At 41.8% G+C, this 20,374-nt stretch overlaps 1 protein-coding gene across 1 annotated transcript in view; it reads left to right on the forward strand.

Moving 5' to 3' along the window:
* Positions 1 to 13,781: 13,781 nt before the first annotated feature.
* The window catches only part of lingo3a (leucine rich repeat and Ig domain containing 3a), a 38,461-nt gene continuing 31,868 nt past the window's right edge, over positions 13,782 to 20,374 (forward strand). Inside the window, exon 1 of the mRNA XM_052124246.1 lies at positions 13,782 to 14,260. The gene's annotated coding sequence lies outside the window, so the exon portion shown is untranslated. The remainder of the gene's footprint in view (positions 14,261 to 20,374) is intronic.

Below are 20,374 nucleotides of genomic sequence, written 5' to 3' on the forward strand. Positions count from 1 at the left end.
GTCTCAGTTGCCTCTGCTTCTGCGCATCTTATCATGTGGCTCATTATGCATGACACAACGGAGACTCTGCATGTGAGCGAGAACCACTAATTGCGACCACGAGGAGGTTACCCCATGTGACTATCCTCTCTAGCAACTGGGCCAATTTAGTTGCTTAGGAGACCTGGATGGAGTCACTCAGCATGCCCTCGATTCGAACTTGTGACTCCAGGTGTGGTATTCTGCGCAGATACTTGCCCATAGTTCTTAAGTGGCAGAAGTTTGGAACAACCAGGACTCTTCCTAGAGCTGGCCATCCAGCCAAACTGAGCAATCAGGGAGAAGTCCTTGTCCAAGAACTCAATGGTCACTCTGATTGAGCTCCAGAGATCATGTGTGGAGATGGGTGCAGCAGGGCAATCTTCACTGCAACACTCCACCGATCTGGCCTTTTAAAAGAGTTGCCAGATGGCAGCCACTCCTCAGTGCAAGACACATAAAAAACACCTAAAGCACTCTCTGACTGTGAAAAACAAGATTCTTTGGTCTGATGAAACGCAGATTGAACTGTTTAGCCTCAATTCTAAGCCTCATATCTGGAGGAAACCAGGCACTGCTCATCACCTGGGCAATACCATCCCAACGGTGAAGCATGGTGGTGGTCGCATCATGCTGTGGATGTGTTTTTCAGTGGCAGTGACTGGGGTACTGGTCATGGTTGAAGGAAAGCTGAATGCAGCAAAATACAGAGAGATCCTTAATGAAAACCTGGTTCATGACCTCAGACTGGGCCGAAGGTTCACAGCACAATACCCCAAGCACAAAGCCAAGACACAATGCAAGTGTGAATCAACTCTGTGAATGTTTTAAAAAAATGGCTAAATGCATTTTTTCCATTAGCACTTTCACTAATTCACTAATCTGTTTTGAATACTACTATTTTGATGCTAATGAAACTTTGTAATATGGCACTTTTTCATACCACTGCCTCCTTAAGATGATTCACTTATATGTTCCTCTTTTGTAAGTCGCTTTGGATATAAGCATCTGCCAAATTAATAAATGTAAATCTCCTTGATTGGCCCAGGCAGAGCCCAGACTTGAACCCAATCAAACATCTCTGGAGAGACCCGAAAATGGCTGTTCACTGACAGTCCCCATCCAAACTGACAGAGCTTGAGAAGATCTGCAGATAACAATGGCAGAAAATACCCAAACCCAGGTGTGCAAAACTTGTCACTTCATACCCAAAAAGACTTGAGGCTGTAATCACAGCCAAAGGTGCTTCAAAAAATTACTGAGTTGAGGGTCTGAATACTCATGTCAATGTAATATTTTTAATAAATATGCTTTGACATTATAGGGTATAGAGTTTAGATTGATGTGAAAAAAATTATGAATTTAAAGCATTTTAGCATAAGGCTGCAAAATAACAAAATGTGAAAGAAAATGAAGGGGTCTGAATACTTTCTGAATGCACTGTCATTTAAAACTAAAAACAACCCGCTTTTGGCGCCACCTTATGGACATTTCTCAATGAAACTGGAGTTCACACGTCCATCCATGCGTTAAATAACACTTCCAGTTGAGGCCACTGGGGGCAGTAATTTAAATTAAATTACCCCCCTTAAATAGCTTTAATGCAGTGAGCTGCTTTTTGTACATTATTTTTTGTATAGATAACTACTTTTACAAAAGGGCTTAACTTTTTTATATTATAAATAGCTTGTGGCTTGGTGAGCTACAGTTTTAAAATAACTTCCCCAACACTGATTGGTACTACATTGGACCCTAAGGACCCTTAATTAAAATTAATTAACACACAGTGCCCCCTAGTGACTCCTGTTACCAATGTCAGGCCACCATATGCAACAAGCCATTTAACATGGCGCATAATTAGCATCCTGACAGGCAGGATAACATGAGAATGTTACTCAGCCTCACATTGTGCTGTGACCATTTTACTGGCTTGAAAGCAATTTATAGGGCTTTGCACCTCCAGGGAAAACACACATACACAGACACGTCAAGGTGACCCCCTCTAAGTGAAGACACTTGCCTTTGGCACTCTGAGTGTCTCTATCATGGGCTGGTTTTACTAAGAGCTGTTAGCACTTTTTTCAGCTGGGTGTTTTCTCTCAGGATTCCAGAAAAGCAGCAGGATAAAATAATAATCAACAGAGAAAACTAGTATGAAATATGAGATTGAATAATGTATGAATCACTCATATTTCTAAAGGAACAGTCCAATTGCTACACTAACAGCCAAAATAGGTCAAAATGGTGGTAAAAAAAATTACAAGGTAATTTAATTCCCAATTGAAATGAGCTTGAAATTAATCACTTTAAAGATTAAATGATCTGTGAGTGAGTTTTTTGCTATTACTCAGCTCAGTTAAATTAAACCTACACCTCCATGTCAATGACCATTACAATACCTGATGTGTTTGTTAGAGGCAGACCGATAGTGAATTACCGATACTGATAACTAAGTTGGTGGAAAGGCAGATGACTGATTAATTGGCCGATAGACTTTAAAATCAATTTATAGGGGGCCTTAGGTAGCTCAGTGAGTAAAGATGCGGAGAATAGCGTGAAGCCTCCACGCACGCAATGTCTCTGTGGTAACGTGCTCAACAAGCCACTTGATAAGATGTGCGGGTTGACATCTCAGATGCGGAGGCAACAGAGATTCGTCCTCTACCACTCCATCCACTATGACACCATGAGGACTTAGAGTGCATTGGGAATTGGGCATTCAAAAATGGGAGAAAATCTAAAAAAGATAGAAAAAATAAATAAATTATCGATTTAAAGAATGTTAAAAAATGTCGTAGTCTTCCCTTACTATGCCGAGCACACACACAGAGGCAACAAGAGTCAAAAATACATAAATTCCCAGATGCAGTTTATTATTTAATCAAAATCCCAATTCTTGCCTGTATAATAATGTGGGACTTTGACCTGTAAACAAGCCCAAAAACACAAATGGCTCTTATTTTGAAACAAAGGAGACTTGGCTCTGTTATTTAGACATTTTATAGTCCATATATTCACCAGATGAAGATTTTTGTATATATACTGTATATATTTAACCAGATGAGGTTTTATAAGGAATAAGGCTCCTTATTATTCACAAGATGTGAAGTTGTGGACACAATGTATGTGTTGAAGGGGCACGTTTCCATATAGTCACATTTTTCTTTGCATGCCCTCACTTCAATGTAGAACACTTGATTATTTAATCAAAATATGCATCGAAGTGAGGATAAAAATATGGATGCATATAGTCAATTATGAAAGATTTATATACACCAAATCCCCACGTAATTGTTTTAATTTCACATCTTGTGACTGCTGTTATACTATAAAAGTAAGCTGTTCTAACTGTTGAATCCTCCAGCGCCTGGCTACAAAGGAACTGGAAAAATTTGTTCCAGAAAGCAACTATCGGCAATAATTGGTAAAACCAATATATTAGTCAACCTCTAATGTTAATTTAGAATTTGTTGACTAATGGTCCAAAAAAGGTTAATATTAATAATATTAGAAAAGAGTATTGTAAAGTAATCCACCTAGATGATGCAACAGCAGCCATAGTGCGCCTGAATGCCCACCGCACACTAGCTATAGGTGGAGAGGAGAGAGTAGAGTGATGTAGCCAATTCAGGGATGTGGATTATTAGGAGGCCATGATAGAGAAGGGCCAATGGGGGGAATTTTGTACAGGACACCAGGGTTATGCTATTATACAATTCTTTATGAGAATTACCCTGGGATTTTTATTGACCACAGAGCGTTCTGATCTCTGTTTAACGTCTCATCCTATAGACAGTACTTTTTTACAGCTTAGTGTCACTGTCACTCTACTGGGGCATTAGGACCCACACAGACCACAGGGTGAGCAACCCCTGCTGGCCTTCCTATACCAATTCCCACAGCAACCTTAGTTTTCCTCAGGAGGTCTCCCATCCAGGTACTGGCCAGGGTCAACCCTGCTTAGTTTTAGTGGGCAACCAGGTGAGAGCTGCATGGTGATATGGCTGCTAATTCAAAAGAATATGAATTTACATCACACAACCCTACTGAAAAAGAATGGCTAAAACCAACCTGGTCAGGCTAGTGTGTTTCAGCTGGTCAAGCTAGGAGACCAACTTAAACCAGCTAAGACAACCAATTAGCTTAGGCTGGTTTGAGATGTTTTCAGCAAGGTAAAGAAACCTAAGAGAGTGTATTTTGCCTCCTCATTTCAGAAGTCCACCACAGGTCAATGGTTTTCAGAAATGCAGATGGCCTCACTGGATGGAGCTACAACACATCCAGCAGGAGCCCTTTCACTGTAGTCCACCAGGGTTTGTTGCCTCAACTAAAGTGTAATGCACTCCAGATCTCTGAAAGGTCATGCAGTCTTTTTTTTTTTTTATCTAAAAAAGAAGACGAAGGATGTTTTTCTTCAAATGCCCCCTGTCGCTGCACTGTTCTCTAACCATTTATTTTACAGCTGCCACTCAGACGAGGCTATCCTAGAGGTTTTAGTGCTTGTGCTGAGGTTTGTGAGTGTGTTCAATTGCAAAAGAGCATGCACATCGAAGGCTGGGCATGGTCATTAGGAACAAGAACAGCATTGCAATGTATTGCTCACTAAGCACTTTATTAGGAACACCTGTACACCTACATATGCGATTATCTAATCAGTCAATTGTGTGAAGCAGTGTATAAAATCATGTAGATATGGTTCCAGGAGCTTCAGTTAATGTTCACATCAACCATCAGAATGGGGAAAAAATTAGATCTTAGTGATTTCGACCATGGGATGATTGTTGGTGCCAATCGGGCTTGTTTGAGTATTTTTTTTAACTGCTGTTCTCCTGGGATTTTCACACGATGGTCTCTAGAGGTTATTCAGAATGGTGCCAAAAACAACACATCCAGTGAGCGGCAGTTCTGTGGACGGAAACGCCTTGCTGATGAGAGAGGTCAATGGAGAATAGCTAGACTTGTTCGAGCTGAGAGAAAGGCTAGGGTAACTCAGATAACCACTCTGTACAATTATAGTGAGCAGAATAGCATCTCAGAACACACAATGATTCGAGCATTGAGGTGTATGGGCTACAACAGCAGAAGACCACGTCAGGCACTTTATTAGGACCATAGTGTTCCTAATATAGTGCTAAGTGAGTGTATTATATTTATCTGTTTATTTTTAAGGTTGGTGACACATTGTTTGGATGTGTTGTCTAAGGGACCTCTCAGATTGAACAACTTTGATGCTGTGGTGTCTCGCACAGGAACAGCGTGTTTTTTTTGAAGCCATGTCAAGTTATAAAGAAAGTAAACATTAAAAAAGAATCTCAAGATGTTTCAATGCATCTAGTTTTACTTTGGAGAAAGAATGTGTTTGGTCTGAATTGTCTCTAAGTTGACACAAATTCTTATAATGCGGCACTCATATGCGAGACGCTGAATAACATTAAGACACAGCACAACAGTCAAAGACGTCCATCTGGCATTTGTTTACAAAGAAAAAACATAAAACAATGCAGCCAGATGCAAAAACACTTTCTGTGTTTTTCGGTGTTCGGCACTTAAGGCCAAAAACATGCTCTACAAAAATACGTGAACGCAGGCACTTCTAGCTACACTCTATCTTGTGCGTGGTTGCGTTCCAAAATGTGGAACAGTCATTTTTCTTCCCAAGTGGCGGTCATGATGAACGGTCAGTTTGCTTTCAATAGATATAATTTGTTGTAAGGGAGAAGCTACCAGTTCAAGATTAATATTCACTCAGTATTTATTATTATTTAATATTATAAAATAAAAAATTTAAGTTAGATACATTATTGATAATTAACAACAATTATTCATAGATTTGGCTTTGATAATGGTTTTGCCTGTGCTATAATTAATGAGACGTACATATTTATTCACACATAAATTCAAAGGCCTTTTTTATATTTGTTACATAAATTATTATTTCTGACTTATAAATTTATAATCTTCCAATTAGCAAGCTTTTAATAATAATAATACATTTATTTTATATAGCCGCTTTCTTCAAAATTGTCGCTTTACAGGATGAAAGTAAACACAGAGAATAATACAAATAAATTAAACCAATTTAACAGTCAGAGAAGCATAGATCAAAGAGTTATGTTTTGAGATTGATTTTGAAATCACGTATGGAGGTGTGATCACTGGACCATGAAATAGATTTTCAAAGCGAAGGAGCAAGTGTGCAAAAAGCCCTACTACCTAGTGAGGTCAGCTTGCAACATGGAATAAATTGTAGGCCCAAATCAGATGACCTGAGTGAACGGGATGGGGTGTAGCGGCGGATGAGATCAGTGAAGAGATCATGTAAAGCTTTGAATGTTTTAAGGAGAATTTTGTATTGGATACGATATGAGAAAGGCAGCCAGTGTAGCCTACAAAGTATGGGAGTGATATGAGAGGATTTCTTTGAGTAGCTGAGAACCCTAGCTGCTGAATACTGGATGTATTGCAGTTTGTTTATTGTTTTAGTCGGAAGGCTGGAAAAGAGGGCATTACAATAGTTTAGAATAAAGTTTAGGACAGAACCGTTAATATTTCTCACTTTGCGCTCGTGAGGGAATGCATCACATCCGGTCTGGCAGATGCATAGAGTCTAGTTCAGTGGTTCTCAGTTTTTGTTTTGATGAGTATATTTAAAAAAATACGTGAAAAGACCAATAATATTGCATATTTTGTCCCACTGAAATGCTCATTCTATATTACAGCATTGATTTTGAGTTGGTTGCAGATGTGAATTTACTCATATCAACTGTAAGGTTATCTATAACATCTATAAAAAGTAAACCAGTTATTTGTTCTTACACAAAAATATTTTAGGACATGCTTCTCACTGATTCTCGCTGAGCTGTGCGTTTAAGTGCTCGAGACATGTCTGCGAGAAAAACGCACCTTCTTTGCACTCGCTCTGCTCTGTTCATTGAGCCATATTCACTTACAGAGCCATACAGGTGCATTAGCCGATGTTGTGCCTCCACATGTGTATTTGATGCTGCTAAACCAGATACTTCAGATGCGCCACTAGACTTCAAAATCAGATGAACTGCGGTACAAATGCTCACCAACCCGTATAATTTAGAACCAACTGATATACTCCAAGTCTAGATAAACGTTTTAAATCAAAGAGGAACTTGACGATAGATTTGATTATAAGGAGTGATAAAACCCCCTTTTGAAACCTAACGCCCCCCCCTCTCCTAATTTGCTCTCAGCACCCCCTGGCATCCTTTTAAGCCCCTGTTTAGAACCCCTGGTCTAGTAGCACAAGTTACAATATATTTAAATGCAGCCAAAGTTCAAATCGCAATCCGAAAATTCTGCATCCGCAGATGGTCGGAACTCCACACAGCCCAATATTATTATTGCTAGCAGCTGCACTGTTGTTGAGTCTTGACTTCTGGCTGTATGTGAGGAATCAATATTGCTGAAATGGCCAGTGTACAGTAGCGCCTGGTTATTGCACTGGTGGATGCAATTTCTCTATCTTTCTGTTTCCATCTGTATTTTCCTCTGTAGTTATAAATTGGTAATATTATTTCTCTCTTTTGATCTGCTCTCTAACTTACAGTACATTTTGTTTTTTTAGTCTACAGTTGGAGTCTTGCTTGGCCCTTTAGTTTGGTTTTCCATCCTTCTTTCAGTCATGTGCTCACTTTTGAGTTCTCTTACGAGAGGTTCTCTCGTATTGCGTAAGCTAGCTTACGCTATGGGAAAGATTAATCTTTTCTGAGATATTGAAGCCAAAAAATTATCCTCCATTTTGTATCATTTGTCAACGCAGTGCAGCAACTGCAGACCTTGAGCGGGCTAGCTAGCGAGCTCATTGGTTGCTCTGCGGCAACTGCTGCAGCCTATAGACAAACTTGGGCGAACTCGCGTCCAATGAGAGGCATCCGCGCGCTTACTGCATCAAAGCCCGCCAAAATGGCCGTGGCTAGAGTGCATATAAGCGTAGTTTGTAGGCTGGAACCCTGATTTTCATCTCTTCAGCGAAGCTCTTCGCATCTCTGAACTGGAAGCCGCGTCGCCGTTCGAGGGGCATCTAGCAAGCTTGGACAGCGCTCGAAGAAGCCGGCCGTCTCCGCCACTTTCAGCCATCCTGCGAGCTACGCCATCCGGCGATGTATCCTTTTTTAGAGCAAGCTAGTTCTTAACGAACTTCACAAAAGAGTAACGATCGTCTTTTTTAAGATGCCTCGCACCACTTGCGCTTCATGCCGCGCCCCTCTCAGCGCCGGAGACCGCCACATCATCTGCGCTCTCTGCCTGGGACTGGGGCATGCAGGGCTCGCCCTCGCTGAAGGCGGATGCGACCTCTGCGAGGAGCTTCCGATGTCGACCCTGCGGGGTCGACTCGAAGCACTCAGAACCGAAGCCGCCGCGCCGCCTTCCGTTCCGCCGCGCAGGAAAAAGCGTCGCTCCCAAAGGCTGCCAGAACAGGTGATAGAAGCGACTGCCTTGCCGGAGCCTCTCCCTCGAGCATCGCTCTCACCCTCCCCGCCCCCCCGGGACGCGCAGTTGCCGCCCAGCGGCCGCACTGCGGCCATCTCGGAGGACGAGGCGGAGGATAAGGGCTGTTCCATCATGGCTTCGGACAGCGAGGAGTGGTCAGGCTCCCACGCCTCCTCCTCGGCCCAGGAATCCAGCAGGACCCGCGCCGGAGTCGAAGGGGAACTAACACGCCTCCTCACACAGGCCGTCGACCGCCTCGGGCTCGAGTGGTCACCGCCCCCTGAGCAGGCTCCCAACAGACTCGACGGTTGCTTTCTTCAGAGCCGTCGCCGCGCAGCACCCGCGGCCCGGGCCACTCCCTTCCTGCCGGAACTCCACACTGACCTTGCAAAGTCGTGGAACGCGCCTTTCTCGGCCAGGATCCGTTCCCACGTCTCCACCCCTCTCGCTTCGGTGGACGGCGCCACCGAGAAGGGCTACTCCTCCATCCCCCCGGTCGAGGATTCGGTAGTAGCACACCTTTGCCCGCCCTCCGCGAGATGGCGGTCTAAGCCAGTGCTCCCGTCTAAGGCCTGCAGAGCAACTTCCGCCTATGTTGGCCGCGCCTATTCCGCCGCCGGCCAAGCCGCATCTGCTCTGCACTCCATGGCCGTCTTACAGATCCTCCAAGCGGACCTCCTTCGGGAGTGGGATGAGAAAGGCAGACACCCAGAGGCTGTTACAGATCTAAGAAGCGCGACGGACCTCGCCCTTCGCGCCACCAAAGCTGCAGCCCAAGCTCTAGGGAAGTGCATGGCCTCGCTGACTGTGACCGAGAGACACCTGTGGCTAACGCTAGCCGACATGGGAGAAGCAGAGTGCTCCACGTTCCTCAACGCACCGCTCTCTCCGACCGGTCTCTTCGGCTCCGCGGTGAGTGGCATTGTTGACCGCTTTTCAGAAGTCCAGAAAGCCACCCAAGCCATGAACCTCTTCCTGCCGCGTCGCGCTAGCTCCTCTGCAGGCCGCCCACGTGACCAGCCTCCTGCATGAGCCTCTTCACAGCGCCCAGCTCAACAAAGTCAGACTTCTCAGCGTCGACAGGGCGGCCGCCCTCGATCGCGCTCAGACAGCCGCCGCAGACCGCCGCCCCCCCGCGGGCCTCGGTCTAAGGTTGCGCTGAAACCTGAGCAACCGAAGTCCTCCTAGCCTTGTTGAAAAAATTACGGCTCAGTCCCGCCGCAGCCGGACCACCGTCAAAGCTTCGCCCCCTGTCAGTCCCCCTCTCTCAGGCTACTACAGTGGTGGATTCAGCAGCCAACAAGCCGGTGATACTGCCCGCTTGCCTGCACTCAAACGCCGTTTTCACGGCGACCCAAAGAAATCTTGTAAAGAGCAAACATGCCTTATGTGTAGAAAATGTGCCCACAATCCAGTGTTCACCCCTACACACAAGCATTACACTTCCCGTGTTCCTGTCAGAGCCCACTCACATAAAGCAGACACAGCCCGCTCGAGTGTTAGAGTCAATAAACGCGCCCACGAATCCGTGCGCGCGCCCCTTCTCTGGCCGCTCTGTCACACGACCAGCCTTATGTGTAGAAAATGTGCCCACAATCCAGTGTTCACCTCTACACACAAGCATTACACTTCCCGTGTCCCGATCAGAGCCCAATCACATAAAGCGGACACAGCCCGCTCGAGTGTTAGAGTCAATAAACGCGCTCACGAATATGTGCGCGCGTCCATTCTCTGCCCGCTCTGTCACACGGCCAGCAAACACTTCTCTGTATGTAAGTCCCGTGCCCGTGACTATGCTTGCGCATCACTTAACAGATGTGACTCTTTCCCCATTCACCTCAATCGGGAAGTCACTCACAGAACAGCCTGTCCCTGCTGTCTGCGAGCAGTCATGCATAAGCACAGTAAGCGCGCTCACACATTCTGTTCAGCGCGCTGTGTGCAGCAATCAGGGCGATTTGGCCATTCACCCTCTAGCGTTACGCTTCAAAGCGTGGGAAGCTATCCCAGGGATATCCAAATGGGTGTTAAGCACAATAAAACAGGGCTATTTGCTACAGTTCGATCGCCGCCCTCCCCGCTTCAGAGCGCGTCTCGAAACTATTGTGAACACGGAAGCAGCCTGCATGCTTCGTTCAGAAATAGCTAACCTTCTGTGCAAAAGGGCCATAGAGAAAGTGCCGCCTTCGCTGAGCGAGTCGGGGTTTTACAGCCGTTATTTTCTTGTTCCCAAGAAAGACGGCGGCCTCAGACCAATATTAGATCTCAAGGGTTTGAACAAGGTGCTTGCAAAAAGACCGTTCAAAATGCTTACAATCAGGAAACTCCTCGCGCATACGCGCCAGGGGGACTGGTTTATCTCTCTCGATCTGAAAGATGCCTACTTTCAGATTCAGATAAATCCCCATCACAGGCCATTCTTGAGATTCGCCTTCGACGGCCAGGTTTATCAATACACCGTCCTTCCGTTCGGCCTGTCTTTAGCACCCCGTACTTTCACAAAGTGCATGGATGCGGCGCTCGCACCCCTGCGGAGTCAGGGCTTGCGAATTCTGAACTATTTGGACGACTGCCTGATTATGGCACAGTCACATACGGAGCTGCTGTCTCACAGAACAGTTCTCCTCAGCCATCTGAACAGTTTGAGTCTTGCAGTCAATTGGACCAAGAGCTCACTACAGCCCAGTCAGGAAATTTCCTTCCTTGGAATAGAACTAGACTCCGTGGCAATGACGGCTCGCTTATCTACACAGCGCGCGCGCCGTGTTCAGCGACTAGCCGCGTCTATAATTAAATAATTAAGAATTATTTTTTAAATGTAATTAAAAGATATATATATATATATATATATATATATATATATATATATATATATATATATATATATATATATATATATATATATATACACACTCACCTAAAGGATTATTAGGAACACCATACTAATACTGTGTTTGACCCCTTTCGCCTTCAGAACTGCCTTAATTCTACGTGGCATTGATTCAACAAGGTGCTGAAAGCATTCTTTAGAAATGTTGGCCCATATTGATAGGATAGCATCTTGCAGTTGATGGAGATATGTGGGATGCACATCCAGGGCACGAAGCTCCCGTTCCACCACATCCCAAAGATGCTCTATTGGGTTGAGATCTGGTGACTGTGGGGGCCATTTTAGTACAGTGAACTCATTGTCATGTTCAAGAAACCAATTTGGAATGATTCGAGCTTTGTGACATGGTGCATTATCCTGCTGGAAGTAGCCAACAGAGGATGGGTACATGGTGGCCATAAAGGGATGGACATGGTCAGAAACAATGCTCAGGTAGGCTGTGGCATTTAAACGATGCCCAATTGGCACTAAGGGGTCTAAAGTGTGCCAAGAAAACATCCCCCACACCATTACACCACCACCACCAGCCTGCACAGTGGTAACAAGGCATGATGGATCCATGTTCTCATTCTGTTTACGCCAAATTCTGACTCTACCATCTGAATGTCTCAACAGAAATCGAGACTCATCAGACCAGGCAACATTTTTCCAGTCTTCAACTGTCCAATTTTGGTGAGCTCTTGCAAATTGTAGCCTCTTTTTCCTATTTGTAGTGGAGATGAGTGGTACCCGGTGGGGTCTTCTGCTGTTGTAGCCCATCCGCCTCAAGGTTGTGCGTGTTGTGGCTTCACAAATGCTTTGCTGCATACCTCGGTTGTAACGAGTGGTTATTTCAGGCAAAGTTGCTCTTCTATCAGCTTGAATCAGTCGGCCCATTCTCCTCTGACCTCTAGCATCAACAAGGCATTTTCGCCCACAGGACTGCCGCATACTGGATGTTTTTCCCTTTTCACACCATTCTTTGTAAACCCTAGAAATGGTTGTGCGTGAAAATCCCAGTAACTGAGCAGATTGTGAAATACTCAGACCGGCCCGTCTGACACCAACAACCATGCCAGGCTCAAAATTGCTTAAATCACCTTTCTTTCCCATTCTGACATTCAGTTTGGAGTTCAGGAGATTGTCTTGACCAGGACCACACCCCTAAATGCATTGAAGCAACTGCCATGTGATTGGTTGATTAGATAATTGCATTAATGAGAAATTTAACAGGTGTTCTTAATAATCCTTTAGGTGAGTCTATATTATTTTATTTTTCTAAAGTTTATTTTTGTATTTGATAATTGTTATGTACTTGTTGTAAATAAAATAAAAAATGTGTGATTAAAAATAAATTACTTTTAAAATTATAGGTGCTGTAAGTGTTTTTAGCCATACTAGCTTCCACGAGACTGAGTCGTTGATTTAGTCACGCCCCCTCTTTCCAAAACACTGCACCAATACCATTGAGACCAACACAAAGCATGTTCCCACGGTTGTCAAACACAACAGTAGCACAATCGTGTCCTCAACAGACAATTTATAAATCAGAATATGATATTAAACCTCAATAATTAGCTGCAACTACTGTACAACACAATTACAATGCAAAAATCTTCTTTTGACTTGAGCTTGCGTTTCCAGTCTCTAGCGTTCAGATGTGTTTGAATGGAAGTGAATGTTGCACAAAGTGATGTGCAAAAAAACAAAACAAACAAAAAATTGTACTAGACTGACAATGAAGAAATGACCTAAGACCAATCTAGTGACCAGAGGCAATTCTTTTGACAGTAAGCAACCATCTTAGCAACCCCCAGAACACCGTAGCATCATGGCGCCGATTTTTTAACGTGCTAGTACCATTGATGTTTTCTTTCGAAAATATACAAATTAAGGTCTCTATGTCTCTTTCTCTCCTTCTCTCTCATACATACAGCACAAATAAATGTCTCATATGATACAAATAAAACTGCATCCGCTAACCCCCTACTGAGGGACTCTGAGCAGAATCTGACAAAAAAAGAAAACCAAAAACAGGACAAATGATAAAAGGATTGCACACGTAGTCTGATTAATAGTGTCACGTGTTTGCTGAAATTATATGATTCCAGCTGCTGGTCTTTGCTGTTGAGTATTCAAACCCTCATGGAGTGCTATTTGAGAGGGACTGCGTTATAAAGTTGACTTTGAGGATTAAAATGTTACAAACACAACTAGCCACTGCAGAAGAGTAAATTCGTATTGAACTCTGCAAGACAGTGTCATTCCCCTCTTTAGGCTTCATCATGCAGACGCCAAGTGGATCTTTGCCTAGTTGAGGGCATTTGACTGTTTTCATTATGAGCGCACTTTTGAGACACTCCCTAAGTTATCAGTTCACAGGCAGTGTGAGTTTTGAAGCCACACAGCCATAGTGGAGAGTGGAAGAGAGGCAGCCTCTTTCTCACACACACGTATACACACCAGATATCAGAGCTTCACAGAGCAAAAGCTGATGCAGGAGTACGACTCATCCAATCTTATACATACTCTCTCTCACACACTTGACCAGGAAGCAACACATCATCTTTCCTGTCAGTGAGACAATCTGTATGGAGAACCTGATTACTACTGGCTGCTGACAATAGAAAACAAAGGCACAACAATCCAGCGTCTCTCTGCATAGAGGCTACACTTTCCAGTGGCTAAGGGTGACCACCAAAGCAAAAGGGACAATTTTGTTGGGATCTCAGAATCTGATGCCACAGCTACAAGCATCTACAAGTTTAATTGGGTGACTCAAACCGGGCTGCTGTGCACTGCCCACTCGCAGAAGCTGAGGGGGGGACAGTCAAAACCGAGGATACATGCGCTGAGCCGTTGTCAGGGTTGGCTGATGTGGATGCACCACCTGTCAAGTTCTAGCCCTGGGTGAGCAGTTATGTCTTCTCCATAGAGAGATTGTTCAGTGCTGTACAAATTGTTAATGTTCCACCTGCAATTTGTGCTTAAATATAGGGGATGGGGGGGCTAACATTCTTTACCTAGTAACTAGCTTCTTCTCAAAAAGAAAGTCAGACCTTTAACTGCATGCACTTAATTTCACTTGTCATTTTTGCCATTGGGATTTAGTTGCTAGGTTAACAAATACTCTTGAGGTATTGTTAAATTAATTAAATTGCTACTGCAAATCCGTCTATTGCTAATGCTTAAGCTTAATTACCACTACGAAATCTCTTGCATGCAAATAATGATGCTCATTATTTAAAAGCTAATTTATAATCTCAAAGTGCACTGTGTACCACTTTCCTCAAACTCTAATCTTGAGATCATTTATAAACACGTCCCCAACAATTTAGGCATCACATTTTTATATATTTTTAATGTTCAAACATGTAGTGTTTGGCAAAATTCATAATTAAAAATTGAATTGAATTGGCCACACCCCATAGGATGTTGAGGTATACTTGGAATTAGATTGACGGGAAGTGGAATTACAATATAAAGAAATGTAATTTTATTATTTCTACACAAATGTTTGGAACAAAGCATTACACCATTACATACATTTTGACTAATTATGCCAATTCATTCCCTGGTATGTTGAATAAATTGTTACAGGTTAGACATATTTCTCTAAATGTAGTTCAATTCTGTCAAAAATAATGAACAGCCATCAAAGAAGTTTTCCATTTTTATTTATTTATTTATTTTTCATTTTAGAGCTTTCTGTGAAATCTTTCTGTGTTCTTCCACCATGGTCCATAAAATGAAAGATAATTTATTAAATGTAATGAAATATACAGTAATGTATATTAATTAAATACAAATTTTACAATAACAACACTTTACACTAAAGTTCGATTTGTTAATATTAAAGAAATGCATCAAGTATCATGAACTTAACAATGGTCAATATACACTCACAATATACACCTCTACACCTACTTATTCATGCGTGTATATAATCAGCCAATCGTGTGGCAGCAGTGCATTGCATAACATAATTCAGATACGGGTCAGGAGTTTCAGTTAATGTTCACATCAACCATCAGAATGGGTAAAAATGTGATTTCGACCGTGGCAAACACAAAAAGCTCATTTGCAAATGGGAACAATTTTTGATGTCAATCAAAAATATATAAGGTCATTAAAATTTGTTTTGTAGGTCCTTGGGGCATTATTGGGTCTGGGTTCTTCAGCGCCCATTGAATAAAGTTACAAGCAGTCTCTTTACATTATCGGCAAGTTGCATTGTTGCAACCCTGCCTGTTGGTTTTATGACAACAGCAAGAATCACTAAGCTCCTAATAAAAGGGTGATGAACAGAGAGGATCACTGCGAGTGTGGACTGTGGAGGACAAGGCAGAGACATCAGGGCTGTTGTGTTTGGATCAGTACAGATAATAAAGATCAGGACTGCAGCTGGGAAGGAATAATCACCTTCCAGTTGAGTTTAGAAACAGAACAATGATTAAGTTTTTGTTTTAAATGCATTGCTTTATTAGTTTGTTTATTAGGTTGAGGCTTCTTGTATCTATCAGAACTAGAGTTAAGTTTTAGATGTGAGAGAGCAATGGCTTTAAAATCAACATGATATCAAAATTGACCCTCTTTCTTAACCTCGTGGATTTGCTATACGCAATGCATCATTTAAATGAATAAAAAGTGACTGAATACTGTTCACACGACTCTAGACTATCATTTAAAGGGTTAACTTCTGCCATACCGAGTCAGTTGACATAACAGCAAGCCTTGAAGCGCTCCTATGACTGCAGTGCCAAAAAAATTGCCTCTGGTAAGAAATATATATATATTTTTATGGATTTTCTCCCCACTTTGGAATGCCCAATTCCCAATGCGCTCTAGGTCCTCGTGGTGGCATAGTGACTCGCCACAATCCGGGTGGTGGAGGACAAATCTCAGTTGCCACCGAGCATCTTATCACGTGACTTGTTGAGCGCATTATTGCGGAGACCTAGCGCATGTGGAGGCTGCACGCTATTCTCCGTGGCATCCACTCAACTCCCCATGCACCCCACCAAGAGCGAGAGCCACATTATAGTGATCGCAAGGAGGTTACCCCATGTGACTCTACCCTCCCTAGCAACTGGGCCAATTTGGTTGCTTAGGGGTAAGAAATATCTTAGTTTTTTCCTTGAAACCTGTTTGGTTGTAAAGAGTAGTGGCTCTAGTTTCGTTTGAAATGCCGTTTTTAAAAAATCTGTTCATTTTCGCGCGTCAGCATGCTACAGGCAGCTGCCCTGTAGCTCACTCTCTAACTGATTAGAGGCCGGATATGCGTCATCACAGCCCGGACCCACCCTCCTCCTTGCCACAGTCTACATATGTGGACACTGGCACTGCATTTCCTCAAAAGTAGAAAGAAACATGTTAGTTATTTTGAATAACTTTCAACTAACACATCTGTGGGTCATTTAGCATAATTGTAATATACATTTTGTTGTTTAATTTTGTTATCTCTGTGTGTCACGATTCTATTAATTAACACAAGTAAATGCATTCCTATGCATTTTCACATTGAGAATAAATGTGTTCATCCAAAAGCTGAAAATGTTGCTTTCAGAGGCTTTATATGGAGTTAGGATGAAAATAAGGTGCATTTCAAATTGTTCTGAGACCAGTTCAGACAGCACACTGGAGGTCAAGTAATTCACTAAATAGTGAGCAAGGGAGCATCAGTTTCAGTCTGTAGATGATGTTTGGCTCATTTTATAATGCTAACATTTTTTTTAACATGGTTGGCAGTGATTGTATGATGCTTAGAAATAATTATCAGCTTTACATAAAATCAGCTGTAATTACTGTAGCGTCTCAAAAACATGAATAACCAACACTCCTGGAAACAATAAACAATTTGATGGAAAAAAAAATATCTTGGTATTATTTATAATTTCACAACTTGGTCCCCCTGTCCACATGATATGGATAGTAATTTTTAGGAAAACTATTTGTTTTTGAAAGTTCATGTGCCCTGAAATCAACCCCTTTTTGCAGAATTACTGAGAAGCGCCATCCCCATTAAAATGTTTGCATCAATTCAAGATTGGAAACAGTTCCCTCTAGTGTGAGCAACCTCCAAAACACAGGTTCTGGTCCCATGGGAACCAGGAAGTAATTGCATTCACATGAACAGTGGTAAGCATGATTCGGCAGTTGCTTTTTCGCTCTACAATTATTTGTATTTTTTTTACTCCATTGATGGATATTGAAGAGGTTGTGTGGTTGAAGTTTGCAATACAGCTAACAGCAATAATTTTAATACATGTTACTGGTCTTATTGTGCACGACTCATGTGCATGTTAGTTTAAAAATTGTCTTAAACCTTTTGAAAAATGTAAAAACGTGCTCCACGTTCAAAACAAATTTCCTTTTTTTACATTACCAAGGCCATGCATACTATTGGTTAATGTTAACCAATAGCCAAATAGCTATTTAGGCATTGCTTTAGGTGAATACAGCCTTTTTAAAACACTGTAACACAATTAACTGTAATTTAATGCTGGTTAACATTAATTTAATAAACAGCCAATAAATATTCTAGAACATTCTGTAGCAACATGTCAACATCCCATGTGATCATGTTTACATTTGAAAAAGAAGCATTAGCATTGGGATACGTTGAGATGATTTCATGATTGAACTTGACCTTCAGACTCCACATTCCGGTCAAACAGCCGCCTCAAAAGTTTGTGTTCGACAGCAAACTCACATTCTTGTCCAGTTTCATTCTTGTAAAGAACACCCGCTTTTCTTTTTTTATGTTCTCAACTTGGCTTGGAAAAGTGGCTTTGGATATTTTTTTTTAAAGCTCCATTTAGCATTGTTAGGTAGTACTCCGTAAATACCTGTCTTTTGATGAATGCCACAAAGGTTATGCTGTAACACTCTTTTGCTTATGTTCTAGTTAATGCTTCTTTTCCTGTAACTTGTATTCTGTATTGAATGCAGCCCTTGTAAAATGCTGCCATGCTCATTTGGCATCCCATTTAACAAGCTAGCTTGTGATCCTTCTGTATCATCGCAGGACTGGGCCTTTTCCAAGCCAAAATACAGTAATTCGACATTTTAAAAAATGATGAAAAGAGGACAAAAGCAGTTTTGAGTCTATCATTAATGTTTTATTCATTGGCTTTGGAACAAGTCTGTGTTTTGCATATCTAAGGCTCCCGATGGAACACTGCAAAACTAAAGTGATTTTACATGCTGCACATATGATGAGTGCTTTGTGTTTGTGGTTTGCATATTAATTGATTGTCAAAGATCACTCTATGTGTGCAAGCCTGCAAACTCGATATGTGATAAATACCACACTTTACCACAACAATCCCTGAAATCAATGTTCAGATTTAAAGGAAATATTGAAACATTTCAAAAAGTGTATTATTGTAAAATGCTACTTTGTCATTGGTCTATCAATCAATTTGAAGACTACTGAATGACCCCTGTAAAGAACCATAGTACTATTTTCATGTTCCATGGTATTTTAGTGGTACTACCAAGTTACTTCAAAGAATAGTATTGCCTTAGTAAATGTAAAAAAAACAACAACATAGTATTACCGTGGTACTTTGATATAAATACCATAGTGCTTAATGAGTACCCAATTAATTTACCAAGGTATTGCCATGGTACTCCATGTTAATTCTAAGAATTCTTTGGTATCACCATGATAAATGTCCAAAAGGCATGGTAATTGGTACTTTGGCATATATACTGTAAATATGCAACACGGTCCGGAATGATACATATATTATGGTATTTTCATGGCATTTCAAGGTACTTAAAAGAATTTCATGGTAATACCTAGGGATGTAAATTAAAAGGGTCCGCTTTAATTGTTGGTTTTGCATAAAGCTAGCAAGTCTGTGCTACTTAATCACACCATAGGGATAATATGACTCGTGTTTATGCTTTTTCTCGATATCTTTGCATTTTAATGTGACTGATACATCCGGCTTTTGGCATTCAACTTGTTAGCTGCAGTGTAGCTCTTTTTCAAAGGTTTCAGAGGACGACGTGTAGCACTCGTCCTCACTTTCAGTCATAGACTAGGGTTACCTTTTCACTATCCTTGGCTGATTTCTAATGTTCTGGGTGAGGCTCAGGTTGCATGTCTTCAGTGTCGCCCCTGCCATAGGCCTTCAATTCTGCCAGCTCTTTAATTATGTAATTGGATTAACAACCTACGCATCAAACAAGCCCCAAAGCTGTTTGTCCTTCTATCAAGATGAGATTGATTTGATGGGATGGTATTCGAAAACCCGTCCCCTCGATTTTCCTTCATCAGTTGCTGGCAGATGGAGGTTGATTAATTTTTAAAAGTTGGAAGTACACCTTCTGTACCACCCACAGGTTACACACGAGGAAGATATCACATTAATAGCTGTTTCCTGTCTGATATGTTTGATGTTGACATCAATTATTCACTATGCTTTTGGTCTGCAGTATTGGGAAGATACTTTAAGACTGTAGCTAAACAAGATACAAGCTACTCATAATTTAAAGTAGTTAAACTACAGTCAAACCACTCTTTTAAAAAACAGTTAACAATACTGTAAGCTAGCAAGCTTAAAACAAGTTGCAGACAGTTAGGCTTTTTAGCTGAATTTTTGAAGAATATCCTGCCCACTTTTCTATATAGTAAAAAAGAATGAGGACTACAATCTTTTAACTTGCATAAATTGTCTGAACGAACTAGAATAACGCACTAGAATAAATCTGACTTCTTACTTTATTTACTGTACATACCACAACTGATGATGTCAGACTGTGTTGTGCAATGACATATTAAGGCCACATTTAGACGTTCCTCTATGCAAGCTTTCAAAGTATTAGCCTTGCTGCAGCAGGCAGAATCCGACAATAGTCACATCCGGAGCTCCGTGTCATGAAGTGTAATGATGTATAGAGACTAATAAGCCTACTCGACTCATACACAGTGCTCATTTTCATGCATGAGAATCATAGTATCAATTTAAATACCTCTATTTCCCCTCTGTTCTGCATTAGAATGTCATGACT

The sequence above is a fragment of the Xyrauchen texanus genome, chromosome 50 (assembly GCF_025860055.1).
Source record: "Xyrauchen texanus isolate HMW12.3.18 chromosome 50, RBS_HiC_50CHRs, whole genome shotgun sequence".
In the NCBI taxonomy this organism is placed as follows: domain Eukaryota; kingdom Metazoa; phylum Chordata; class Actinopteri; order Cypriniformes; family Catostomidae; genus Xyrauchen; species Xyrauchen texanus.